General features: G+C 38.7%; 1 pseudogene; it reads right to left on the bottom strand.

Moving 5' to 3' along the window:
- Positions 1-526: 526 nt before the first annotated feature.
- Positions 527-18,942, bottom strand: LOC100970262 (glycoprotein-N-acetylgalactosamine 3-beta-galactosyltransferase 1-like; annotated as a pseudogene).
- Positions 18,943-23,441: the final 4,499 nt, after the last annotated feature.

Here is a 23,441-nt window from a genome sequence, read left to right as displayed (position 1 = left end):
TTAAGTGACAACCAAGAAAGGACAAAGAAGTGACAGCTTGAGGTTGAGAGAGGACAGAAAAACATAAAAGCAGGCATAGACCTGCCACCATTTTGTAACAAGAATGGTTCTTATCACAACTCTCAGTCAAAAAGAGAGTAATTTGGTTTATAATGTCTATATAGTGTTTGTAATGTTAAAATAAAGGAGTTTGGTAAATAAAAATTTGGGTGCCTAAAAGAAAAATTGAATTGAAGCTACTTTTGGTCTATTACATTGGCAAAAATCAAAAGGCTTGAGAAAATCCTATGTTGGCAAGGATATAGAGAAACAGCCACCTTCATACATTGCTGGGGCAAGAATGTTCAATCTCCTCAAGATCATGTTGGCAATGTTGTTATCTGTCAAAACTACAAATTTACTCAGCCAATTCATTTCTGGGATTTTGTCCACTAGTTTCACATGTGTAAAATGACATGCATAAGGTCTCGCTTCGGCATTATTTATTATTGCAAAACATTGGAAAAAACCTACATGCACTGAAGAGGAAACTGATTATATAAATTATGTCACACATATACACAATGAGATAATATGTAGTCGTAAACAAGATTAAGGAAGTTAATTATATACAGATATAGTATGTTTGCAAGATATATTTAAACATTAAAAAGCAACGTACAGGGCTGGGTGCAGTGATTCATGCGTGTAATCCTAGCACTTTCGGAGGTCAAGGTGGGTGAATCACTTGAGCCCAGGAGTTTGAGACCTGCCTGGGCAACATGGTGAAACCCCATCTGCACAAAAAAATACAAAAATGAGCCGGTCGTAGTGCCTCATGCCTGTGGTCCCAGTTACTTGAGGCTGAGGCTGGGGGATCACTTGAGCTGGGAAGTGGAGGTTGCAGTGAACCAAGATTGTACCACTGCACTCCAGCCTGGACGACAGAGTGAGGCCCTGTGTCAAAAACAAAAACAAACAACAACAACAACAACAAAAACCCCCCAAAAAACCCCCACCAAAATTACCAAATTCTGATATATGTCCTCATCAGTACAAGTACTGATACAGGCTACCACAAGTATAAACCTTGAAAAAAGTATGCTAAGTGAAAGAAGCCAGTCACAAGAGACCACATATTGTATGATTCCATTCTTGTAAAATGTGCAAAATAGGGAAATTATTATAGAGACAGAAGGTAGATTAGTGGTTGTCTAGGTCTGGGTGGGAAGAGTGTTAGAGGATAGGTGGGTAATAGCTAAAGAGTAAATGGTTTTTTTTCTTTTCTTTTTTTCCTTTTTTATTGTGGTAAAATATACAAAACATAAAATTTACCATCTTAACAAATTGTAAGTGTACAATACCGTGGCATTAAATACATTCATAATGTTGTGCATCCATCACCACCATCCATCTCCAGAACTCTTTTTATTTTGTAAAACTGAAACTCTACCCATTAAACAGTAACTTTCAATTCTTCCCTCCCCATCCCCACCATTCTACTTCCTATGATTTCGACTACTCTAGGTACCTCACCTCATATAAATGGAATCATAGTTATTTGTCTTTTTGAGATTGACATTTCACTAAGCAGAATGTCCTCAAGATTCTTCCATGTTGTAACACATGTCAGATTTTCCTTCCTTTTTAAGGCTGGATAGTATTCCATTTGTATGTAGATGCTTTACCACATTTTGTGAGCCCTTCATCCCTGGATGGACGCTTGGGTTGCTTCCACCTTTTAGCTATCGTGCCTAATGCTCTGAATATGAATGTACAAATATAAACATTCTTATTCATTCTATTGACATACATAGATTTTTAAAAATGTGACAGATTCATCTATGATCAAACTCTTTTGAAAATCTGTGGCAGGATAAGTATACCAATGGTTCACTATGTTGAATCTCGGTTTACCACTTCACTAATTTCTGCTGTTATCTCTATGACTGTCTTTCTTCAATTTTTAAAAAATTTGCTATTCTTTTGTTATCTTATTGCAGGAAATGCTTAAATCAGGGGATCAACAACCTTTTTTTAAAGGGCCAGATGGTAAATGTTTTAGGCTTTGTGGTGGTAAATATTTTAGGTTACTCTGCTGTCAGAGTACAAAAACACTCATAGAGAATAAACCTTTATTTACAACAACTAGCAGTGGGCTGGATTTGGCTTATGGGCCACAGTCTGCTGATCCTTGGCTTACAGCATTAGATCCCTCATCGACCTGTTTCCATTGTTCATTGTTTCTCTTGGCTTTTATCCATGTTTTGTCTTCTGGTAAATCCAATAATTTTTTATTGAGTGTCAGAATAGCATTTGAAGAACTGTAGGTAGTTTGAAACTCTGCATGATGTTAATCTTCTCCAGATAACTTACTTTTGCTTTTGGTAGCAGGTAGACCAATGTCACTAGCAGTTCCTCTTAATTCCCATAAACCAACAGGGATTGAGACAATCTGAAGCTAAATGAGTCTTTTGGGGTTCCAAATGAAAACTTGAGGTGTACACCTTCTCTTAGCAGCCTTCATCTTCAATTTTGTTCCTTCAGCACCGTGCATCTGTTGAAACCCCTACTGAGCTTCTAGACCTCTTGGCCTCCTTCAGAATTGGCAGGAAGAGGTGGCCTCAAATACCAGACTCTTATCTTTGGGCTTCTCTCCTTTCCTAGACACTAACCCCACAATTCTTCATGCATTACTTGCTTTCTGAGGCTTCAGAAAGATATATTTTCTCCAGCTTTTCTGGTTGTCTTCTGTGAGAGAGGAAGCCTAAACCATCTATTTTACAATTGCTTGAAACAGAGCTCTCTTTGTGGCAACCATTCTGGGTCAATATTTCCTATTACAGTGCGCCTTTTCAATGTACACATTTGAGCCTTCAGTTTGCAAAATTACATTTGGGTTTTCTACTAAGAATTTTAATTGTGACTGTTAGATTTCCTTTGCCTTCCTTCTTGTATTTCTGTAACTCAGTGGTGCTCAGCTTACTTTTTAAAAAAGGTTTAAGAACTATTGCCTTTTAAAAAGGGATTTAGGACGCTAAGGCAGGAGGATTACCTGAGGCCAGAAAATGGAAACCAGCCTGGGGAATGTAGTAAGACTCTCCACCTCAAAAACAAAAAATTGACTCACTTGTTCTTTCAATATTGATTTTAGGCCAGGCATGGTCGTTCACACCTGTAATCTAAGTAAGCATTTTGGGAGGCTGAGATGGGCAGATCACTTGAGGCCAGGAGTTTGAGACCACCCAGGCTAAAATGGCAAAACCCTATCTCTACTAAAAATAGAAAAAAAAAAATTAGCCAGGCGTGGTGGCACACACCTGCAGTTCCAGCCACTTGGGAGTCTGAGGCAGGAGAATCACTTGAACCCAGGAGGCGGAGGTGCAGTGACCCGAGATGGCTCCACTGCACTCCAGCCTGGGTGACAGAGTGAGACTCCGTCTCAAAAAAAAAAAAAAAAAAATTATTTTCATTTCTATGATGGTTTCCTTTTTTCTTTTATTTCCTCCCTCAGCCGGTCATTTCTTATTTCATCTCCTTCAATTATCGGACCATCTATGTTGTATTTTTGCATTGTGTTCTTTTACAACAGCAATAAGTGCCTTATTGTCTACCAATTTCAATTCATAGTAAAAATGTTTGGCAGCCCCACTCTTTACATTTGCAGGGCCTGGGGCAAGAGTAAAAATGGAACCCCCAGCCACATGTCTAAATGTAAAGGTTATAAATCAAGCTTTGGAGCTATTAAATAAACATCCTGCTCTCTTAATTGGACCAATATACCTTTATGAGATTAAAATATGCAGAGAGATGGTTTTTATATGATTGAAATGCAGTCAATAAAAAACAGAACTAAATTTAATTACTACTGCACATGTCTAGGTGTTCTATTCATGGATAAGCAATGTTTGCATAAAAAATAAACACATGTATTTCATAAATTATATTTATTGTTATTTTTTTGCCTCATCTTAGCACAATCACAATATATCACAACAAATGTTATACCGTTTTCACATAATTTCTGTTCCATTCACGGAAATGATCTAAATGATTACAAAAGAAACATTTTATTCAAAGTGTACCAAATTTCCACAAAGGGGTATCAAATGTTTACACTTTGAACACAAAGAGAAGCAATAAAATCAGTAGGGCACTTAGTGAAAAATAATACTGCATTATACAAAAATCTTTTGCATTTATGTTGAGGAAAAATATGACAGGTTGTCATTTCTGCTTCCTGAAACTTCTGACACTCCAATCCTCGCTAAGGTTGACTGCCAGTAGCAGTCAACCCATAAACCTGAATAATAGTTGGGCAGAGTTACCCATTGTTTTAAAGATACTGGGCAAAGGACTTGGAGAAGCATTTCTCTGGGGACTGAATGGCGTTGTTCACAAAAAGTTTAGAACTATTAGTTGTGCTATGCTGACTCCGAGCATCAAATCCAAAAGTGACAGAGCTGCCTATGTGTTCTTTAATAAATATCTGTGCTTGTGATATATGGGTCCCTCTGAAGTGTGGAACCCAGAGCAGGGGCTCCGTTTTTCTGGGTCAATGGGTGATACTGGCACTTGGTACTTCCCATCTTCTCTGTACCATGTTTTTCTGGTTAATTTTCTTCATCTGATGCCATGTTTGACTGCTCTTTTTCACATTTTTTTCTCTAGGATCCTTATGTACCAGGGCAATGGCAATACCTCAGATCATATATCCTCATTGGTTCTTTATAGGAGCTGCTACAATCCCTCCCCAGCCCACTATGCCAACAGTCCATTCACACCACCTGTTGTCAACACTACTTAACTATTTTTACATTTGAGGATCTTCATCTGGTACCCAGTTGTGCTTGGTGTTATGGGTTGAATCGTGTCCTCATGTAAGTAAAAGATATGTTGAAGTCTTAAGTCTTAGTACTTCAGAATGTGACCTCATCTGGAATTAGGGTCATTGCAGATGTAATTGGTTAATATGAGGTCATATTGGAGTAGAGTAGGCTCCTGATCCAATCTTAATGGTATCCTTATAAGAAGACAGGCACGGGAGGTCAGAGACACACATGGAGAATGCCATGTTATGACTAAGGCAGAGACTGGAGTTATGCAACTGCAAACCAAGGCACACCAAAAATTGCCAGTAAACCACCAAAAGCTGGGAAGAGGCAAGGAAGGACATCTCTGCAGTTTCAAAAGGAAGCATAGCCCTGCTTACACCTTGATTTTGAACTTCTAGGTCCCAGAACTGAAGAGACAATGAGTATCTATTGTTTTGTGGTACTTTGTTATGACAGCACTAGGAAACTAATATATGGTGTGTTTTACCTGTTTCTTGTTGCTCTGGTTCATTTCTAAAAGAAGATGAAACTTTGGATCTAAGATGTCATCAAGTTCATGGTGTCAACAATTCTCCACATTTGCAGTAGAGTTATGAGATTAGAATTGTCTACATGATTGCTCTAAAAGGAATGGGTTTCTATTGCATCTACTAACCCACAAAAGATCCTTAATAAATATATATGAGAAGAATTTTCATATATGGAGGCAACTGAACTTCTCCATAGTGTGTGACTGCAATTTGGAAGGTGTTTGAATTATTGTGAGATCACTTGTGTCCCTGCAAAGTTTTTGCCTTCTTAGAAACAGAGGCTCCCTGTAAGTAAATATAACCAAGTTGTGCTAAAAGTCCATGATGCCCTCCCAGTCCCATACGGGGACATAGACTTATGATGTTAGAGAAATGTGGAATTCTGTTTTCCACTGAAGACTGTGGAGGCCTCAATGTATTCACTGTTCTGTACCTTTCTTACACTCCCACTACTCCCCACAAGAAGTAGCTCATTGGAGGGTGAATATTTTATAAAAATGTGTACTTCTTGAGGCTTCAACTTTACATAAAGAAAGGCAAGAAGTGGAAGGTGGCCTTTCAAATGTGGCTTGAGTGTTCTGAATCATGATGACACTTGGCTTGTGTAAATCCCAAACATCCATTGCTTAATAATAACATTCCCTTCTAGTTACTTTCCCATTTCTCTTCTCAATTTTTAAAAACTAGAGGTGGATATTTGTGTTGCTTCCACCTCTTGGCTATTGTGAATAATGCCACAATAAACATGGGTGTGCAAGTATCATTTAGAGACCTTGCTTTCAATTATTTTGCATGTATACCCAGAGGTGGAATTGCTAGATCATACGGTTTATCTAATTCTTTGAGGAACCTCCATACAGTTTCCCACAGTGGCTGTACATTACCACCATCAATGCACAAGGGTTACAACTTCTCCACATCCTCTCCAACATATATTATTCCTGTTCTTTTGATAGTGGCCATAATGATATGTATGAGGTAATACCTCATTGTGGTTTTGATTTCCATTTCTTTAATGATTTGTGATATTGAGCATCATTCTGTGCATTTATTGGCTATTTGCATATCACCTCTGGAGAAATGTCTGTTCAGGTCCTTTATCCAGTTTTAGCTTTATTATTATTATTATTATTTTGTCGCTGAGTTGTAAGTTCTTTATATATTCTGGATACTAACCCTTTATCGGGTACATGATTTGCAATTATTTTCTCCCATTCCACAGGTTGCCTTTCACTGTTTCCTTTAATATGCTAAAGCATTTAAGTTTGATGTAGTTCAATTTATCAATTACTGCTTTTGTTGCCTGTTTTTGGTGTTATATTCAATAAATACTTGCCAAATCCAATATCCTGAAGGCTTCCTCGCATAATTTTCTAGTTTTTTAGTTTCTAGGAGTTTTATAGTTGTAAGTCTTAGAGTTCAGTCTTCGATCCATCCTTTTAAATTTTTGTATGTGGTATAGGGTAAGGATCCAACATCATGCTTTTGCATCCAGTTTCCCCAATGCCATTTAGTGGAGATACTCCTTTCCCTATTGTGGAAAAGTGTGGTCTAGATACAGTGTCAAAGTTCATGTGGCCATATGTACAAAAACTTATCTCTGGGCTAATTGGTTCCATTGTTTTATATAGCTATCTTTATGACGTCATCCCATCATCTTAATTGCAGTTTTTGTGGTATGTTTTGAAATCATTTAAGTGTAGGCCTTCCACTCAGTCCTTTTTCAAGATTGTTTTGCCTATTTGAGGTCCCTTGAGGATCCACATACAATTTAGAACTTTTTCTATTTTCTGTAAAAAATGCATTGGGATGTTGATAGATATCACATTGAATCTGTAGATTGCTTTAGGTAGTATGGATATTTTAACAATATTAAGTCTTCCAAGTCATGAGCATGGGCTCTTAATCCATTTATCTGTATCTTCTTTGATTTCTTTACAATGTTTTGTAGTTTTCAGTGTACAAGTCTTTCATGTCCTAAGTATTTTATCCTTTTTCATGTTATAGTATATGGTATGTATTTTTAATTTCCTTTTCTGATTGGTCACTGTTAGTGCATAAAAACTCAAATGACTTTTATGTGTTGACTTTGTGTCTTGCAATTTTGCTGAAATTATTAGTTGTAATTTTGTGGTGTCTTTAGAATTTTCTAAATATGAGAGCATACTGTCAGCAAATAGAGGTAATTTTACCTCTTTTCCAATTTGGATGTTTTATATTTCTTTTTCTTGCTTAATAGCTCTTGCCAGACTTCCCACATTAAATATTAGTGGTATTAGTGGTAAGAGTGGACAATCTTGCTTTATTCCTAATCTTAGAGAAAAATCTTTCAATCTTTCTCCACTGAGTGTCATATATGACCTAAATATACATATATATAAAGAGAGAGGGTCTCGCTATGTTGCCCAGGCTGGAGTACAGTGGCTATTCACAGGCGTGATTCCACTACTGATCAGCACAGGAGTTTTGACCTGCTCCTTTTCCGACCTGGGCCAGTTCACCCCTCCTTAGGCAACCTGGTCATCCTCTGCTCTGGAAGGTCACCACACTGATGCCCAACTTAGTACAGACACCTGATCAGCATAGCGCACTACAGCCCAGAACTTCTGGCCTCAAGTGATCCTCCTGCCTGCCTCAGCCTCCCGAGCAGCCAGGAATACAGGCATGTGCCACCATGCCCAGGGGACCTTTATTATATTGAGGTAAATTCCTTATCTACCTATTTTGTTGCTACTGTATTAATCCAAAATGTTGGTCCATAGTTTTCTTGTGTTTTTGTCTGTTTTCAGTATCAGGGTACTGCTATAGACCTCTCTCTCACTTCTACTTCCACTGCATTCCATAAGTGTGATATGTTGCCTTTTTGTTTTCATTTGTTTCCAGACAGTTTTTAAATTCACTGGTGTTTTCTTCTCTGACCCATTCATTAAGAGGGCACTGCTTAGTTTCCACAAAGTCGTGGACTTTCCTTCTGCTATTGATTTCTTGTTTTATTTCATTGTGATTGGAGAAGATACTTTGTATTATTTCAATCTCCTTAAATTTGTTAAGATTTGTTTTATGGCCTAACGTGGTCTATCTTGGAGAAGCCTCCACGAGTACTTAAGAATGTGTATTCTGCTGTTGTTGAGTGGACATCAGTTACAGCCAACTGATCTATACTGTTGTTCATGTCTTCTGTTTCCTTGTCGATCTTCTGTATGGTTGTTCTGGCCATAAATGAAAGAGGAGTATTATGTCTCCTGCTATTATTGTGTTGCTGTTAATTTCTTCTTTCAGTCCTGTCAATGCTTCACCTATTTGGGAGTTCTAACATTAGATGTGCATATATTTATAGTTGTTATATGTTCCTGATGAATGGACCCCTTATCATTACATAACATCCTTTTTTGTTCTCCTGAGTTTCTACTTAAAGGCTATCTAGACTATCTTGTCTAATATTACATATGGCCACCCCCGCTCTCTTTTAGCTTCCCATTTACATGGAACTGTTTTCCATCCCTTCACGTTTAGACTTTGTGTGTCCCTAAGTCTAAGGTAAGTCTTTTGTAAAAAGCATACAGTTGGATCTTGTTTTTTTTTTTAAAATCCACTCAGCCAATCTGTCTTTTAATTAGTGTTCATCACATCTACCTTTAAAGTAATTGCTGATAGGAAAGAACTCACTATTGCCATTTTGTTGTTTTCTGTATGTCACGTAGCTTTTTTGTCCCTACTTTCTTCCATTGCTTTCTTTTTTGTTTTGTTGTGTGTTTTTTTTCTTTTTTTTTTTTGTAGTGACATGCTTTGATTCCCTTCTCATTTCCCTTTGTGTATATTTTGTAGGTATTTTCTCTGTGGTTACCACTGCAATTACATAAAACACCTAAACATTGTAACATCCTATTTGATACAGCTAACAACTTCATTCATGTATAAAAACTCTACTCCTTTACATCTCTGCCCCCCTCCACTTTGTAATTAATAACACAATTTTCTCTTTTTATAATGAGTATCCATTACTCAGATATATAATTACTTTTTACACTTTTGTTTTTTGTATTCAAAACTGGTACCTGGGCATGGTGGTGCACACCTGTAGCCCCAACTACTCAGAGGGTAAGGCAGGAGGATTACTTGAGCCCAAAAGTTCAAGACCAGCTTGGGCAACAAAGCTAGACCCCAACTTTAAAAATAATAAATAAATTCAATGCTAGAATTAAATGTAATTTACACACCTACATTACAATATTATAGGACTGTATATATTTCTATGCATTCACCTTATCAGGAACTTCTATACTTTGAATGTATCATCCCATTCCCTTCTAGTCTGCAAGGTTTCTGCTGAGAAACATGCTAATAATTGATTAGGAGCCCTCTTGTACATGATGAGTGCTTTTCTCTTGCTGCTTTCATGATTCTGTTTTTGATAGTTTATTATAATGTGTCTTGGAGATTTATCTTTGCTGGCATTTTCTTAGTTTCTTTTATATGTCAATTTCTCTCATATCTAGGGAATTTTTTGCTGTTATTTCTTCTAATAGGTCTGTGCCTTTTTCTCTATTTTTCTTCTGAAACTCCCATAATGTTGTTCTATTTGATGGTGTCCCATAAGCCCCTTAGGCTCTTTATATTTTTTCATTCTCCTGTGCCTCAGCAATTTTGAAAGTCCTGTCTTTGAGTTCACTATTTCTTCGGCCTTTCCAAGTCTGTTCAATCCCTCTAGAGATTTTTTTTTTCAATTCAGTTATTGTATTCTTCAGTTGCAGAATTTGTTTGGTACTTCTTTACAGTTTCTCTTTGATGATATTCTCAATCTGTTTATGCATGATTTTCTTGGTTTTGTTTAGCTATCTATGCTCTATTTTAATTAAGCATTCTTATAATGGTATTTGTTAATTCTCTGGCACCTCATTTACCTCCATTTATTTCAAGTTGGTTTCTGGAAATTTAATTGGTTTCTTAAATGTGCCATGTTTCCATTTCTTTGTTATGTCTCATTAATTTTTGTTGGGATTTTAGTATTGAAGAATCAGCCATCTCACCCAGATTTTCTGATCTTGTTTTCTATATCAAAGACTTTCTCCATTCAGCCTGGCTAGAGATTCTGGAGGCTTCTTACGCCTTTTCTGGGAATGCATCCTCTTTAGGCTTGTGTGTGAATTCTACTTGAAGAGGTTTGCAGGGTTTCTAATCAGAAGTTCCCCTGCAATACTGTGGCGTCTTGGGTGCTATAGCAAGTCATGGTACTGGAGCTTCACCTAGTGTCTGTCTGTGGTACTGCAGACTCCGGAGCAGTGTGTTCCCAGAGCTTACAGCTGGTGCCCCCTTGCTGTGCTCAGATTCAGGCAAAAATACAGAAAGCGGTCCCTCAGGCAGGTCCCTAAAACTTAGAATGTTGGATATATGTTCTAGTCCTTTTCCTCTGCAGATAGAAGTTTGAAGATTTCCTCCCAATTGCTCCACGCTGTGCAGGGGTTGGGGTCTGGGAGGCTCTGGCAAGCGACAGGTAGTTGAATTTTCCTACCTGGCTTTGATGCCGTTGATTTTAGTCTCACTTGTGGTAAAGCAACCTGTAACCGGTTTCTGGATTTCTCACAGAGGGATTTGGTCTACCATTGTTAAATTCATTTATCCATGACAGAAGAAGGGTCTTGGGCTTCCTGTTCCATCGCCTTGCTGACATACTACAGTACTCTTCTAAAGACTGTTTCTGGGATGGGCACAGTGGCTCACGCCTGTAATCCTCACACTTTGGGAGGCCAAGGCAGGAGGATAACTTTTGAGTCCAGGAGTTCAAGACCAGCCTGGGCAACATAGTAAGGACCTCATCTCTACAAAAAGTTTTAAAAAATTGTCAGGCTTGGTGGTGAATGCTTTTAGTCCCAGCCACTTGGGAGGCTGAGGTGGGAGGACTGCTTGAGCCCAGGAGGTTGAGGCTGCAATGAGCCATAATCACATCACTACACTCCAGCCTGGGTGACAGGGCAAGACCCAATCTCCACAAACAAACAAAAAAACTGTTTTCACTATCTCCCCTCTTATTCCCTCCTCAGTTCACTCAAATCACCCTTTTGTCCTCACCACTCCATTCAAACCATACTCTCAGCCACTACTGAACTTAATTGTCAAATGAAATGGTCAATTCAGTCTTCATCTTAGTCAATCCTTCAGTAGTATGCCAGACACTTAATGTTTCTCCCTCTTTTATGAAACTTTGCTTCAAGGCCCCCCATGCAAATTTAATTTTTTTTTCTCCTCTCTCAGCTCTCTTACCTCACAGGTTGTCCCCTCAGTCTTATTGAGTCACTCTAATTTTGTCTATCTTAAATATAGGAGAACCCCGGGGTTCAGCCTGCTGAACTAGTTACATGAACTTAACATTGGCAGGGTGTGATGGATCACAAGGTCAGGAGTTCAAGACCATCCTGGCCAAGATGATGAAACCTCGTCTCTACTAAAAATACAAAAATTAGCCGGGCATGGTGGCAGGCGCCCATAATCCCAGCTACTCGGGAGGCTGAGGCAGAGAATTGCTTGAACCCAGGAGGCGGAGGTTGCAGTGAGCCGAGCTCACACCACTGCTCTCAGTGAGCTCATCCGGTCCCACTGCTTTAAATACTATTTATATACCCATACTTCCCACACTTTTTTTTTTTGAGATGGAGTCTCACTCTGTCTCCCAGGCTGGAGTGCAGTGGCACGATCTCGGCTCACTGCAACCTCCACCTCCTGGGTTCACGCCATTCTCCTGCCTCAGCCTCCCGAGTAGCTGGGATTACAGGTGCCTACCACCATGCCCAGCTAATTCTTTCGTATTTTTAGTAGAGACAGGGTTTCACCATGTTAGCCAGGATGGTCTCGATCTCCTGACCTCATGATCCGCTTGCCTCGGCCTCCCAAAGTGCTGGATTACAGGCTTGGGCCACCACGCCCGGCCCTATACTTCCCACAATTCTATCTCTAGCCCTGACACTGACCTTGAATTCCCAATATGTATATTCAAATCACTACTTGGTGTGTCCACTTGGTGGTCTGTTTTCTCAAACTCAACATATCCAGCATGAAATTTTTGATACCTACCCCCTCAAAAGTTTCCACCCCACTCCCCAGTCTTTCATTATTAGATGACTTATTTTTTCCTTCTTCATTTTCTTAGGTCAAAAACTTTGGAGATGTTCTTTTTTTCCTCATATTCACCTATACAGCAACAGACGAAGTTAGCTTTACCTTAAAAATAAACTCGGAATCTTTGTTTCCACTGCTATTACCCTAATCTAAGAAACTATACTTTTTTCTCTTACCCATATTAAAGCCTTTGCTTTAATTCCAATTGGTCCACCTGCTTCTGGAATTGTTCCCTAACAGCTTATTTTTCAAATAGTAACCAGTGATAAAACGTAGGATTATATCTTATCTGCTCATATGCTTCCAAATTTTGTCATACCAAGAAAAAACCTGAAATCTTTACCATTCCCAATAAAGCCCTATAAAATCATGTCCCCAAATATCTTCTTGAACCCATTTCTGACCATTCTTCTCTTCCCTCATTCTACCAGCCTTTTGCTGCCTCAATTAGGGCACTTGCACTATTACTTCTGCGAGAATGTTTTCTCTGGCTGGGCATCATGGCTCACACCTGTAATCCCAGCACTTTGGAAGGCCGAGGTTGGTGGATCACCTGAGGTCAAGAGTTCGAGACAAGCCTGGCCAACATGATGAAACTCCATCTCTACTAAAAATACAAAAAAATTAGCCGGCATGGTGGTGGGCATCTGTAATCCTAGCTACTCAGGAGGCTGAGGCAGGAGAATCGCTTGAACCCGGGAGGTGGAGGCTGCAGTAAGCCGAGGTCGCGCCATTGCACTCCAGCCTGGGCAACAAGAGCGAAACTCCATCTTAAAAAAAAAAAAAGAATGGTTTTCTCCCTGATAGCCACATGACTATCACTCCCTCTCTATATTTTCAGCTCTGTTCAAACCACACTTCATAAGGATCTTCCTTGACAAACATATATAGTAATACCTTGCTTTATACTGGTTAATAATTTTTAACACAAACGGATATATTTGATCATCGTCTGCCTTTCCTCACTACAAATAATCTTCAAGAGGTGAGGGATGTTATGTTACATTCATGGCTATATTCATTTTGGCACCTGGATATGCGACCAGAATATTTGTTAAATGAATCCTACCTGAAGAGAGATACTAACTATAGCTTATCTGATTTAGATCCCATAATGACCTCACATAAACTCTTCTTCCAAGACATAAGACATCCTGAATACTGCAGCACCACCTCTTCTTGGCTAACCCTGAAAAGTGCATATATGTGAAAGCCCAAAAAATGAAATTCCTGAGCTACGTCTTTTCTAAGTTATCTCTATAAGATTCAACAAGATCTCAGACATAGCAGATTGGGAGCCCTACAGATTGAGCAAAATTGCTGGGTACAGTGGCACGCACCTGTGGTCCCAGCTACTCAGGAGTCTGAGGCAGGAGGATCACTTGATCCTAGGAGTTCAAGCCTGGGCAACATAGTAAGACCTATCTCTAAAAAGATTAAAATATCCACTGCTTCATGCAAATATTAGCTAATCTTGAGGTGGAGTTTTTAGTTTGACCCTAGCACAGTGCCTGACATCTAATGGGCAACTCAGTAATTCTGAATGAATGAATACACAGAACCCAATAGTACTTAAGGTTTCTCAAATGTTGGAAGACACTATTCATCACCAAAATCCTGGCTTCCCCAACCCATCTTGGCAAGCTGTCATGTAATGGTAGTTGCTTTCAACAATGCTAAGGTTTAATCTGTCCTGGAATGACTCTGGTTCTCGTAATCTCTACCTTGGCCAATTTCTCCAGGAAGCAGGCTCCAATTGAGGTCATCATTCTGAGACCTGAGAGCTGTTAGGACTCTGAAAAGTATTTGAAAAAAATGAGATACCACACCACCATAAGGGCAGAAATGGTTTGGCACAGGTAGATTACCACCAGGTGCAAACGTGTCAGGAAGATATACAAGCTCACCAGAGTGGCCCCAAGTTGCGTGAAATTCTACAGCAGTCTGCTTCATAAGGGAGAATGACTGTTAAGTCCCCATTCGGGTACATTACTTGTACTAATCACTGTGTCCCAACCAAGACAACAAATAGAGAAATTTTTGTGTGGCATCAACTGCAACTCAATGTTTCAAACTGTTTACCTTTTTGTGGACCTAGAGATACCATAATTGGTAACTGAAGTCCTCCCAGCCCCCAGTCCAGTACTTGGTACACTGGTGACCAGGCCCTTGGCTTCCCCCACCTAGTGCTGTATGAAGACTAATTTTATGGCTATCTGGAGAGAAAGTGGTGTTAAGCCTTACAATCTCCTTTGATATTATTTGAAAGAAAATATATCAAAGCAATAATAGTTTCAAAATATGCTTTTTCAACCTACATGTTCCTCTTTTTCATGTTGAGATTCTCTGATAGAGCAGAAGACTCTTTATAACATTAACTATTTGTTACTTCCATGCCCTCATTGGACTATTATCTCCCATTTCAAGTAAAATGTACTAAAACAAAATTTCAGATAATATAAATAGAAAATTTTAAAGTAGTATTTGACATGTTTTTGGAAAAACACCTAAGTATTATTTTAAATATTTATTACTATCACCTTCTAGGTATGATGGTCACTTAAACGATCTAGAATTCAGCTAGACTTATACAATAGTAAGCATATTTCTATTATTGATTATAAAATACATCATATTTGTGTATTAAAATATATACCGTCCAAAAAGTAAAAACGCTTGGATGCCAGCAATTCTGGTTGGTTATGGCACATTAGATGCCCTGTGAGACTTCCTCCTTGATTACATCCCTCTACTTTCTTGCCCCTAGAAAACTATGCTGAATTTTATTAATGATTTCTTACGTTGCTTTTCTAATGTCTCTAAACGTTAGAATCTCTAATATAAATGGAATACTGTGTGAATTCGTCTGTGACTTGCTTATTCCAGTAAAGATGTTAAGTTTTTTATTTTTATTTTTTTTTTGAGATGGAGTTTCGCTCTGTTGCCCAGGCTGGGGTGCAGTGGTGTGAGCTCGGCTCACTGCAACCTCCGCCTCCTGGGTTCAAGCAATTCTCTGCCTCAGCCTCCCGAGTAGCTGGGATTATGGGCGTCTGCCACCATGCCCGGCTAATTTTTGTATTTTTAGTAGAGACGAGGTTTCATCATCTTGGCCAGGATGGTCTTGAACTCCTGACCTTGTGATCCATCACACCCTGCCAATGTTAAGATCTTTTTAAGTTCATGTAACTAGTTCTTAAATTTGCAGGCTCCATACTATTTTATTGCATGAATGTCCTACTATTTATCTATTCTATTGGTGGCTATTTGAGATGTTTCCAGTTTTCTATTACAAATGATGTTGCTATAAACATTCTTGTAAATGTCTCCTAGTGTAAAGATATGAGTTTCTCCTGGGGATATATGCACATTTACTTTACCAAGTAATGTTAAACTAGATTCCAAAATTGTCGTATGAATTTATACCCCTTCCAGCAGTATTTTCACTTGCACCGTATACTAGCCAATACTCAAATTACATTTTGAACCTTTTTTTTTTTGCCAATATTGTAGGTAAAAAATGGCACCTGTGATTTTAATATGCACTTTCCAGAATAAAATTAAATTTTATTTCATATATTTATAAACTTCTGTGAAATGTCAGTTCATGTCTGTTGCCCTTTTTTTTTTTAATTTTCTTTGGGGCAGATCTGTTTATTACTAACATGGTGCACTGTAGTTTTAGCAAATTTAATTGTTTTAGTTTCTCAGTGACAATAATACAGATGGTCAAAAATAGGCAACAAAATCTCTTTTCTAGTTCCTCTACCTGGTCACCATTTTAAAAACACAAGTTCTTCATATATACAGATATATTTATATATTACTGTACGAAAACGCATTTTAACAGACTTCACAGCTCATTTAAAGCTTCAGTTTATAATCATTCATGTGAAAGATTTCTACATGGAATGTTCACTTAGAATTCCTCATTGGGATTCCAGTGTTCTATGTTAGAAATGCAGAAGTCCTTCTTCAGTGCAATGCTAGACATTTTACCTTTGTTCATCATTTACTTTCATTCAAGGGTTTCCTAACCTCACTTTTGTACCTTCATTTTTGTTTGCTTGACTAATTTCCTTTAGTATATTTTCAGGTAAGGCAGGTTGATATCTGTACAAATAATCATATAGACGACGATGAGAAATGAGGTATCCTAACTCAGGCATAGTTGTAGAATCAACATAGTGAAAAGAAACTGCAAGATCAGAACAAGAACCAGGACCCTCTACAGGAGGAAAACAGTTGTAATTCCAGTGCCAAAAGGTTCTGGGTAGATAACCTTTAATTAAATGTTCTGGCATAAAGGGATGAAAAGTCTCTTTTCCAGTGGTATCTCTGGAATCTCCTGCTTCCACATTTATAATTTCCATGCATCTCCCCAGTGCTGTCTTCAATGGAGGAACTAAATGTACACTTGTCTGTTTCAAATGCATCAACAAATCTCTTCAAGGTTTCTTTGCTTAGCACATATTCTGCTCCTCCACTCAATGTAGCCCTGCTTTACATATAGGGTTTTAATTTTCTCCCAAAGTAAATGGGTTCTTCAGGGTAATATTTTGAAAGAAGCCATCTCAAATTGTCTAGTATGACATATGTGTCATCATCTGCTTTCAAAAGCCAATCAGCATCTTCTAAATAATGCTCATGAACATACTGAAAAGCTTTGTTTTCCAGTATAGCTGATCTCTGCCTTCTTTGGTTTTCAATCCCACAGTAGGGAAGTCTTTATTTTCTTCTGAACTCATAACACTTTGTGACAATGCTGGGCCCGTGTAACTTTGATAAGTTTGGCCTTTTTCTCTAGGTTTTAAGGGCTTGTCATAACCCAGCAAAGAATTTTAACTTTCTGATAGAGGTTTTCAGCGATGTCGGTGTTCTCATCTTTATGTTGGCTAGAATCAGCATTGAAGTTCATTTGTCCTTCTAGATGATTGTGCCATTATCATCTGAATGCCTCGCATGAGGATCATTATGAAGAGTATTAGGCTGGGTGTCACCCTATTCTCCCAAAATACTAAATAGCTGAGAACATTAAAAAAAAAAAATCCTATTGCCGATCCACAGAAGAAGGCTAAAAAATTCAGCCAGGATTTAGAGGCCATTTCTCGGAAGTCTATTTCTCACATCAACCGCGGCTCCCTCTCGCTCCTCCTGGGGGCGAAGAGGAAGACGACACGGGATCGAGGACCTCTGGTTCTCTGGGCAGCCGCACAAGTGGCTCCTGGCCAAGAGTCGAAACCGCCCGCTGCAGCTCAAATGATTCAGCGGCAGCGGCGGCGGCCCGAGTTGACCATTTTTCTATTGGGTTTCTATTGTTCTCATATATGTATGGTTTATTATCTATTCTTGATAAAAGTCCTTTCTCAATTATCTGTGTTCCAATATCTTCTCCTAGTCTGGGACTTTTCGTTTCACTCTTTTAATAATCAGGAGTTCTTAATTTTATTCAAATTTATCAATCTTTCCCTTTATAATTTGTCCTTTTATGTCTTAAGAACTCCTTCTCTAATCCAAGGTCATACAATTATTTCCTATAGTTTATTCTTAAGAGTCTGGCTTTGCCTCTTACATTAAGTCCACATTTAATCCACCTAGAATTGATATTTATGTATGAGATTCCCATTCTATCATAAATCTAGTTTTCATATGTGGTTTCTAGTCTCTGTATATTGTTCTATGGTCTATTCCTGCATCAAGTCTGTATTATCTTACTTACAATACGGCTTAGTATCTGGCAAGGCAAGTCTCACTCCACCTCCCTCTTGGTTATCATTTGTTTTTGAGGTTCCATATAAAATTTAGAACCAGATAGTCATATTCAGTAACAAAAACAAACTTCTTGGGATATTATTCTGATTTGCATTGATGCTATAGATTTGGGAGGAGCTGTCATATTTAATGATACTGATTCCTCCTACCCAACAACAGGAGTATTGATGTCAACGATGCCAGTCTGTAGAACACACTTTCAGGAGCAAACAGATGTCCATTGATTTGGGTCTATCTTAATGTCTTTCAGTAAAGGTTTAAAACTTTCTACAAAGAGAACTTTGCACACCTTTTATTAAATTTAAAACTAGCTACATTATATCTGGCTTCTAAATTGACTTTGTATTCATTGATCTTGCTAAATTTTTAAGTCTATTAATGTATCTGTAGATTCTTTCAAAATATACATATCACCTCATATCTTCAAATAATGACCTCTAAGAGTCAGTTCTACCGTCACATTCTCTGGGTTGGCTTTTCTGACTCCTAACGTGGATCACTGCTCTGCTACTGAATCTTACAAAATACCTTACCTCACCTGTAAACAAGGAATCCCAATAGGACTGTTTTTAACACTTACATGAAATAACATATGGAAAAGCACATATTAGTCTCTTTAGTTCCTTTCTTCTGGACAGCCAATTGTTTTTTCTTTGTATGCTCAAGGTATTTTGCACATTGCAATCACTTTGAGTTACTCACTGAATGGAAATTATTTTATTTCCTGGCTCCTAAAAAAACAGAAGTAATATTCACTGTCTTTGTATCTCCTTCCTGAATACCACATACATAGACATTCAAATGCTATATGTATATAATATATATAATATAATATATATAATATAATATATAATATAATATATATTATATAATATATATATTATATTATATATGTAATATATAAAATATATATAATATGTAATATATATTATATATATTATATATATATAGCCTATAATAGGCTTTCACCTAGGGCTAAAAACAAAAACAAAAAGCAGCATTACATAGCTAAGTAAAATTAAGACCACTTTCTTACACCTACCATGAGAATTCTACTCAGAATGTTAGGATACTATAAATTTCCTTAAAAAAAAAAACACAAAAAAACGTAAATGTATTTTCAGGCCAGGTGCAGTGGCTCACGCCTGCAATCCCAGCACTTTTGGGAGGCCGAGGAGGGTGGATCACTTGAGCCCAGGATCCGAGACCAGCCTGGGCAACATGGCAAAATCCGCCTCTACAAAAAATACAAAAATCAGCTGGGTGTGGTGGTGCACATCTGTAGTCCCCGCTATGCGGGAGGCTTGAGCCCAGGAGGTTGAGGCTATGATGAACCATGATCATGCCACTGCACGCCAGCCTGGGTGACAGAGTGAGACCCTACATAAAAATAAAAGTATTATCTAAGGATTCTCTAAGGTAACAATCTAAATACTAAATAACTTCCTTTTAAATGACTCTCATTGTGTGCACTAAGTAAACTTAGAAACATTTTCAGTATAAGAATGGAAATAAAAAGGGTTTGATTTGATTAGCTAACTCCACCATAATAGAATATATTAGGTTAATTCTGGTTTGATAGATTAGAAAAGGATCTTTCAGATCTTTCTTGGTTCCTAAATCAGATCTTTAGTTCCTGGGTCTGCCCTTTACTGGTTGTATTACTGAACTGTTTCCTCAATTATTAAAATGGAAATACCAAATCATGATTTACCGATTCATTTCTTATGTACGCCTATCTCTAGATGGAAGCACACAACTAACATTTAAATATATTTAAGCCACTCTAACAATCACGAAATAGTTAAAAATAAGATACCCATTTCCACCACTAAAATAGATTTTTTAAAGCACTAATTACTGAAAAGAATGTGGAGAAATACACATTTTCACATACAGCTGGGGTAAAAGTAAATCGGGACAATTTAATGTGTCAAAAACTCAAATATTCGTACTCTGAATCAAGCACTCCAAGAAATTCATTACTGGAACACAGATATTTGCACTAAGATTTACCTATAAGGAAATTCATTGCAGCATCCTTTATAATACTCAAAAACCTAGTGAAATAGCCTGAACACCCAGTGGCAAGAACTGGTTAAAATTATGTTACAAGTTGAAACACCAGGTAGCCATTAAAAGTAGTTTAAAGGCACAATTTGTCAATCTTTAATGTGCATACAAATCACTGGGGATCTTGCTCAAATGTACATTTTGATTTCGCATGGTACATTCTGCACTTGTGACCAGTTCCCAGACCAGGTGATGCCAATGTTGATACCCTGTAGACCATACTTTCAGGAGCAAACTTAGAGCATTTAAGAAAATGTCAATATTCTAAAAGCCCTCAGTTGGCCCCACATAACCTAACTATACATTCTCTCTATAAAACTGACTTAGTCACACAAAATACATCATATCCAAGAACTCATGCTACTAGTAATGTTTAGAGTCAGCTGTTTACTTCTAAACTATGTCAATGGTAATTTTGCTTGTGATTTCATCTCAGTATTATGTAAACCAATGAAACATTTGAGTGCAAAAGAGAATTGGCTCAATGAAAACTAAGTTTACTTTGGTTTTTCTTTTTGAGACAGGGTCTCACTGAGTGTCTGTCGCACAACCTGGGGTGCAGTGGGACAATCTTCACTTGCTGCAGCCTCGACCTACCACGCTCAGGCGAAGACTCCCACATCATTCTCCTGAGTAGCTGGGACCACAAGCCTGTGCCACCACACCCAGCTAATTTTTGTATTTTTGTAGAGATGGGGTTTCACCATACTACCCAGGCTAGAACTCCTGAGCTCAAGCGATCCACCCGCCTTGGCCTCCCAAAGTGCTGGGATTACAGACATGAGCCACTATGCCCGGCAAGTTAAGTACTTTGTAAAGTCTCCATAAAAATGAGCTGCTTTAAAAATTGCCATTAACAATGAAATAACCACTTGTCCCCATTAGGATGACTACTATCAGATAAAAAGAAAAGCATAAGTATTGTTGAGGATGTACAGAAACTACAATCTTCATGCACTGCTGGTGAGAACGTAAAATGGTATAGTAGCTGTGGGAAAGTTTCATGATTCCCCAAAAAGTTAAACATAGAATTACCATTACCCAGCAATTTCACTCCTATATACCCAGAACTGAAAACAGGGACTTACAGATAGTTGTACACCTATGTTCATAGTAGCATTATTCACAATATTCAAAAGGTAGAAACAAGCTGTCCACTGACAGATGGATAAACGTGGCATATATGTACATAAAATGTGATGATATTCAGCCACATATTGACACATGCTACAACATGGATGAATCTTAAAAACATACCAAGTGAAATAGCCGGGCGCAGTGGCTCACACCTGTAATCCCAGCACTTTGGGAGGCCGAGGCGGGCGGATCATGAGGTCAGGACATCGAGACCATCCTGGCTAACACGGTGAAACCCCATCTCTACTAAAAATATAAAAAATTAGCCTGGTGTGGTGGCGGGCACCTGTAGTCCCAGCTACTCGGGAGGCTGAGGCAGGAGAATGGCATGAATCTGGGAGGCGGAGCTTGCAGTGAGCCGAGATTGCACCACTGCACTCCAGCCTGGGCGACACTGCGAGACTCCGTCTCAAAAAACAAAAAACATACTAAGTGAAATAAACCAGAGCCAAAACACAAATATTGTATGACTCTGTTTATATGATGTACCCAGAATAGGCAAATTCAGAGACAGAAGTACAACAGAGATGATCAGGGACTGGGGCTAGGGTGGGAAAGGGGAGTTTGTTTGGGATGATGGAAAAGTTCTGGAAATGGGTAGTGGTGATGGTTGCAAAACACTGTGAATGTATTTAATGCCACTGAATTGTATGCTTAAAAATTGTTAGAATGTCAACTTCTATATGCTTTACAATTTTAAACATGCTGACGCAGCTCTTAGAATAGTTGCTAACAAGACAGTGAGGCAGAACTACAATTCAAGATCCTTCATTCAAATATTAACATTTGCTTGCCACAAGCTGATGTAGACACTTGGGATTTAACAGAAACTACAATAAGATCCTTGCTTTCATGGGACTTTGTATTTGAACGAACAAGCAAAATACATAGTGCTAGGTCATAAATGCATGGGAAGAGTAAAGAATAAAGCAATTAAGGGAGGTAGCAGTTTCCATTCAATAGAATGGTAAAAACAAACCTCACTGAGATTCTTCTCAGGCAGCTATCTCCAGCATTCCAGGCAGGGGAAATGGCCCACACAACGGCTCAGACACATGATGATACCTAGCCTGTTTGAAAAACAAGGCCAGAGTGGCTAGAATGGAGTGAGCATGGGGAAAGGTATTGGCAGATCTGGTCAGAGGTAAGAGAAGCCAAATTGGTTGGGCGCAGCAGTTCATGCCAGTAATCCCAGCACTTTGGGGGGCTGAGGCAGGAGGAGCTTGAGTCCAGGAATTTGAGTCCAGCCTTGGCAAGATGGCAAAAAGCCCATCTCTACAAAACTGACAAAAATTAGCCAGGTGTGGTGGTGCGCACCTCCAGCTACTCAGGAGGCTGGGGTGGGAGAATTGCTTGAGATCAGGAGGTGGAGGTTGCAGTGAGCTGAGCTCATGCTACTACACTCCAACCAAAGTGAGAGTGAGACTCTTATATCAAAAAAAAAAAAAAAAAAGGTGGGGGGAATGGGGGAGCAAATCATGGAGAGACTTTTGTCAGGACTGCCAGGACTGCAGCTTTACTCTGATAGAAATGAAGAGCGGGCTGGGTGAGGTGGCTCAAACCTGTAATCCTAGTGCTCTGGGAGGTTGAGGTGTGAGGATCGTTTGAATCCAGGAGTTCAAGGTTGCAGTGAGCTACGGTCACACCACTGCACTCAAACCTGGGTGACAGAGATCCTGTCTCTTAAGAAATGGGGAGGCACTGCAGGATTTTTTAAGAAACAATATAGACTGACAGCTATACTGACAACAGACTGTGCAGTGGCAAACGCAGAGAGCAACCCCAGCATTAGTAAGAGATCCCAGGTATTTTCTGGTGGTAGAGACAAAGTACTTTCCCTGTAGATGTAGGGTGTGAGGAGTCAAGAGTGATCTGTTTTGGGCCTACACAACTGAAATGATAGTATTTATATTCGCTGTTGGGTAAGACTGTGAACAGGCAGATAGGGGAGAGGAGGGGCTGAAATATTAGCCCATCTGAATTGGAAATATAAATTTCGAAACTGACA

Source organism: Pan paniscus, chromosome 10 (genome assembly GCF_029289425.2).
Source record: "Pan paniscus chromosome 10, NHGRI_mPanPan1-v2.0_pri, whole genome shotgun sequence".
Lineage (NCBI taxonomy): Eukaryota > Metazoa > Chordata > Mammalia > Primates > Hominidae > Pan > Pan paniscus.
This window is presented reverse-complemented; position numbering and strand designations above follow the sequence as displayed.